The following is a 6,452-nucleotide window of genomic DNA, read 5'->3' on the forward strand; positions in this document are numbered from 1 at the left end:
CGTCTGAAGGAGTCAACAAACATGTGGACAAGGGAATCCAGTGGACTAAGTGTACTTAGATTTCAAAAGCCTTTGACAGGTCCCTCACCCAAAGGCTCTTATGTAAAATTAAGCTGTTGGGGATAAAGGTGAAGGTCCTTTCATGGATTGAGAAACTGGTTAAAAAGACTGGGAACAAAGGTAGGAATGAATGGTAAATTCTCAGGAATGGAGAGGGGTAACTAGTGGTCCCCAAGGGTCAGTCTTAGGACAATCCTATTCAATTTAATCATAAATGATTCTGGAGAAGGGGTAAAACAGTGAGGTGGCAAAGCTGCAGATGATCTATAACTACTCAAGATAGTCAGACCAAAGATATTGGTAAGAACTTCAAAAGATTCTCTCAAAAACTAAGTGATGGCACAAAATGGCAAATGGAAACTAATGTGGATAAATGTAAAGTAATGAACATTGGAAAGAAATAACCGCAACTATACATACAATATGAGGGGGCTAATTTAGCTACAACGAGTCAGGAAAAAGATCTTTGGAGTATCATGGAATAGTTTCTCTGAGATGTGTCAGAGGCAGTCCAAAAGCAACAGGAAGTAGGATTATTAAAAAGGGGATAGAGAATAAGGACAGAGATATTTATTGCTTATATAAATCCATGGTATGCCCACATCTTGAATTACTGTGTACAGATGTGGTCTCCTCACCCAAAAGATATTCTAGCACTTAGATAGGTTCAGAAAAGGGCAACTAAAATGATGTAGGGGTTTGGAACGAGTCTCATTGAAGTGAGAGATTAAAGAGGCTAGGACTCTTCAGACCTGGAAAAGAGGAGACTTAGGGGATATGATAGAGGTATATAAAATATGAGTGAGTGGAGAAAGGGATAAGGAAAGTTATTTATTATTCCCATAATACAAGAACTAGGGGTCACAAATGAAACTAATTATCCCCTGGAAATTTCCACTATCTGCGTCTGACGAAGTGAGTATTCACCCATGAAAGCTCACGCTCCAAAACGTCTGTTAGTCTATAAGGTGCCACAGGATTCTCTGCTGCCTTAGCTATCTGTTTATGAAACCAACCCACTGCTCTACCACATGCCCTCTGGTCATGTTAATGACCTGGACGTTGGCTCCCTTGTGGACAGTGACTTCCATTTGCTGGGCTGCTGTAATGTACACCAGGTCATAATGAGGTTGGAAGGGCAGGGGTGGCACCAGGAAGGAGCTGCCCCAGCTAGGCACTGGCAGCAACTGCTGGAAGACTTGGTTGCACTGGCTGTTCTGCTGGGCACACGTGTTGCCAGATAAGACAGTTACAGGTCTGTGCTACCATGCGGCTGCCTGAGAGGTCGTCTTTACTTTGAAGCTGCACTGCAGATAGCTCCCTCATGGAGAGACGGAGCCTGGTCCTGGCCCTGGCCCAGTATCGGATGTTCTCAAATATCACTGAGCCCTTCAGGTAGATGTCCACCAAGTTGGGTTGGCCATGGTTGACAATGGCCATTTCCTTGAATGCTACATCTGGCTCCCCAGATGGGGTGAAGATGTAATACTCCTGGCTCCACTCCCGCACTGGGTACAGAACAGAGGCAGCTGTTGTGTAGAGCTTGTCATTGAAGACTACAACCAAGACCTCCTTATCTGCCACCACCAGAACCGTGTGGTTGGTCCTGGAGCTGCGTAGCATCCTATGTAGGAGGGAAGCTGTACAGAGACTGGATCCCCTGGTTGGACCAGCAGCAGCTGGCTGTGGAAGGAGGAGCTACTCGCTGTGATGTCAGTTGTGGTGTTAGGCAAGTAGCTGGCAATATGCAGCTCCAGGTTGGGCAGGCCGTAGGAAGAGACAAAGTTCTGCATGAAAACAGTGACGAACTCCTTGCCCAGTGGGTCTGCCGAGCAAGGACCTGGAGGGAGATGAATCAGGTCTGTTACTGGGGTAAAGTTCCTCCCTGCCCTACACAGGGGCCTAGCAGGAAAAGAATAGAGCCTGACAGACATAATGGGGGTCATTGTCAGGGTTTTGATGAGAGCTGGTGATGTTTTCAGCTAGATGAGGAAGGGTTCTGAAATCTGACAATTTGTAAATTGAACTGAAAGCTGATTTTTCTTCCTTCCCAGAAGAGGCAAAGTGTCTTATTTAATTTCAAAATTTTGCCGATTTTTAAAGCCAAAGAGGATGAAAGACCCCAGTGCTGGTCAAACTGAAAAGACAAACAGACGTTGTTTTGAGGCAACCTAAATGTTTTGACCAATTCAAAGTTGAACTGGAGTTTTTTATTCCAAGCTGATTTTGATTTGAATCAAATTGGATGTCTCAGTTTGGTTCCCAAACAATAAAAATCTATTGACTCAACTATCAGTTCAGGACCTAATAGTCACAACCTGGACCTCTAGGACTTAGAGGGGATTAACTCCACTAGCCAGCAGCAGTAGACTGTTCACTTTGGCTGGCTGAGGGGGAGGCACATTGGCTTTTGCAATATGCTCCATTAGCGTAGGGGAGGCAGTGTGGCCCAGTGAATAAGGCTGAGAATCAGTTCACCTGGGTTCTCTTCCCAGTTGTGCTGGTAACCATAGGTAGAGTCACTGCCCAGTCTAGGGTTTTTATTAAGCTCAGACTGTAGCAGCAGAAATCCATGTGCTCAAAATGTTATGGTGGTTACAACCCTGTCACTGCTCAGCAGCGAGTGAAATAGGACCTGGATCACTTAAACAAAAATCACCACAAGATGTTACAGTGTAGGGACCATGATACAACTGAGCAGGCCCAGGCTTGTCCTCTCCAGGGGAGGCAATAGCCCATTCATTAGCATGCTTAGCAAGTCAGTTTCAGACCCTTTACTCACCCAATAGCAAGGCCAGGATAAGCCACAACAGTCTTTTGGCTGGCACATCTGGAACACAAGAACATTAAATCCAGTAGGGCTAACAGCTAACGATGTCTGTCTGTGCCACCCCATTACCATAGCACTGGGCCACCTCACCTTCCTTAGGGTATGGATCCCCACAACACCCCCCGGGAGGCAGGGCAGTGCTATTCGTACTGTTCTACAGAATGCAAAGGGAGAGACAGATTGACTTGCCCAAGAAGGCAGTGGCAGATGAGGTCTGCCAAGTCTTCAACTACTGTCCTAGCCCTGGGCCAGCCTGGATTTCTAGGCACAGCTAGCAGTTCTGGGGGACAGTTTCAGAAGAGGCACAGAAAAAACCCAAACCCCATTAAAGTCTGCAATGGGGCACCAAAAACCCCAAACCTGTCAAGAGAAGTTCCCCCCCCTTCCACTTTATTTACAGAGAGGTTTGGGGGCCTCTGGTACGACCATCTTGCCTGCCCCCATCCACATCTGCCCTGCCAAAAGCAGTAAGGCCTCAGAGTTCAGGCACTTTGGGAAGCTGTGACTTTTGCACCTCATCCTATAAGCAGCCACTTCCTGGGCACAGCTGGGTCTAGAGTAAGCATGGCTACTAGCATTACACAATGCACCAGCTCGTTAGGTACAGCAACTCCTCACTTAAAGTCATCCCAGTTAATGTTGTTTTGTTGCTGATCAGTTAGGGAAGATGCTCATTTAAAGTTGTGCAATGCTCCCTTCTAATATGCAGCCACCTGCTTTGTCCACTGCTTGCAGGAAGAGCAGCTCCTTATAGTTAGCTGGTGGGGGTTTGGAACCAAGGTGAACCAGCAGCCCCTGCCCCCCCATCAGCTCCCCACTCCCCTAAGTTTCCTGCGCAGCAGCACCTAGCAGGCTATAGTTGCTAGCACTTCAGCTGTCCTTCCCCCTACTGCCATGTGCTGTTCCTGCCCTCTGCCTTGGAGCCTCCTGCTTGCTGTGCAGGGGAGAAGAAGGGGGCTAACGTCAGGGTGTCCCCCTGCTCCTGCATTCTGCTTACTCCATTTCCATAGAGCACACATGACAAGGCTCAAGACAGAGGAAGCTTCCTGGCAGCAGCTGCATCTCAGCTTGCTGATTAATTTAACAACGCAATGTACTTTAGTGCAGACAGCATACGTAAAGGGGAAATGCACATCTCACGCACACGCTGTGGGTCTCCCCTTCCTCCATTCATGCTGCCTTGTAGAGTGTGAGGCTACATTAACAATGAGTTAAGCCTTGAGGGCTCAACTGGGTGCTAGTTCATCATTTAGCAGTAAGGCATCCCCTGGGAAATATCCCACCCTCTGACTCCACCATCTCAACCAAGCTTCACAATCCCCATTGCTGAGTTCAGTATTCAATTGTTTAAAACTTATAGAGCGTGTATTTTTCCCTGGAACCTACCCCCTCCCCATTTACATGAATTCTGATGGGGAAATTGGATTTGCTTAAAGTCTCATTTTTCAGGACCATAACTACAGCATTAGTGAGGAGTTACTGTACACTCCCAGCTTCCACTGCTCAGAACACTGCAAGCACCACTAGAAGGCTCACAAGTTATTTAAAGCAGGGGGCTCTCAAACTGGGGGTTGTTACATGGGGGGGGTCATGAGCTGTCAACCTCCACCCCAAACCCCACTTGTCCCCAGCATGTATAATGGGGTGTGTGTGTGTGTATATATATATATATATAAAAATAAATGTGTTTAATTTATAAGGAGAGGGTCACACACAGAGGCTTGCTGTGTGAAAGGGGTCACCAGTAAAAAAGTTTGAGACCCACTGATTTAAAGGGATACTAGCCTAGGATGTTGGGCTAGAACTCTGGAGGCCTGGGTGATCTTGGGCAAACCTCTTCCCTCAGTTCTTCCCCCTCCCCCAGGAGGGCACCTGGAAATCAATGGGTAAAGATCCAGGTGTTTTCATCACTCTCTCCCTCCCCCCCCCCATCATAGCAGGATCTGCACAGAAAGCCCGTTAGAGGGAATCCAAACCCCTGCCTAGAGATATTTCTCCCATTTCTGAGTGACATTTCACAGCAGGAGCCGCTGATCTGCTGTGGGGAGAAAGGGGCAGCCATTACCATTAGCCAGAGCAGTCCCTTTCATACCACACTGTAGTTGCAGCCGATGAAGTGGGCTGTAGTCCATGGAAGCTTGTGCTCAAATAAATGTATTAGTCTCTAAGGTGCCACAAGGAGTCCTGTTCTTTTTACAGCAGTTGTTGTGTCCCACCCCCAGGGCTCTCCCAGAACAGAACCGTGACAGCCCCTCCTGCCCCAGCTAGGCCCCTCAATCACCGGGGCTCCTCACCTCCCAGCCCCATAAGCATCACAGAGTCCCCCTCCCCCCACTATTTACCTGCATAAGCTGGAGGAACCCCAGGCTGGCCCCACACAGAGCCATCCTTTACCCAAGCCCCAGGGGGCTGTATCTTCCCCAATCCATTGCTAGAGCAAGCCTGGAGCATAAAAGCCTAGGGCCTGGTCCTGGGTGTATTTAACCCTCCCCAAACACTAGCCTGATTGGCTGAATCCTGATGAGAGTGAGGTGAAGCTGGGCAGCCCAAAACCAAACAGGTGGCAGCTGGAGGCCTTTATGGCCAAGGCCCCAGGCTGATTACAGAGTGTTTTGGCCACTAGCTACGTGGAGGCAGATAGAGGCAGCCATACTTGTCCACTAGGGTCTCAGCAAAAATCACACCCCCTTGTCCCACCACCTAGGTATTTGTGTAACGCACAGGGGAAACTGAGGCATGCACAGTACTCATGCAAAACATTACTTCCCGCTGTGTCACAGGCCTGCAGGAGAAGATCAGAGGGAATGTGCAGATCTGGGTGAGATAAATCGAAACCCAAAATCTTTTCATTTGGAAATGTTGCTGTTGGAGTCCAGCTGCCTCATAGAATCCTAGTGAGACCAGGAGGGGGAGGAAACAGCTTTTATTGGAGCAGCCTCTGTGGAAGAAAGGGACAGAGAAAGAGCCAAAGGGAAGGGACCTTGAGAAGTTGTCTCATTCAGCCCCCCTGCCCTGAGCCAGCTCTGACAGGTCTAGGGATGTGCAAACTCTTCTGAAAACCTCCAGTGATGGGGATTCCGCACCCGCCCTCAGTACCGTGTGTGACACTGGCAGCCCAGGGGTCAGCTCACGCTGAGAGGCCCACGGGGAACGCTGACAAATGCCCTGCTGGAGCCAGTCTGGCTCACCTGTATGGTTAAAATAGGCATTTAGAGCTATACGAATGTGTTTAGTGTTGAGGCTTGATTAACTGCTTGTGAATTGCTGCCTGTGTTAATCTCACCTATAACATCTGCTTTCCATACTGTAAGGCAGCAGTTCTCAACTGAGGGACCATGAGCCAGTTTCAAGGGGTCTGTGGGGGCCCGCAGCTGAAGCCCAGAGCCCTGGTGCCTCCACGGGGCTGAGGCCAAGAGCTATGGGGCTGAATCCCAGAGCCCCATTGCCCCCATGGGTCTGAAGCCTGGAATTGTGGAGCTGAAACCTGGAGCTCTGAGCCCCAGCACCTCCCACAGGGCTAAATCCCTGAGCCCTGATGTCACCTGCAGGGCTGAACCCCAGA

Source organism: Chelonoidis abingdonii, chromosome 11 (genome assembly GCF_003597395.2).
Source record: "Chelonoidis abingdonii isolate Lonesome George chromosome 11, CheloAbing_2.0, whole genome shotgun sequence".
Lineage (NCBI taxonomy): Eukaryota > Metazoa > Chordata > Testudines > Testudinidae > Chelonoidis > Chelonoidis abingdonii.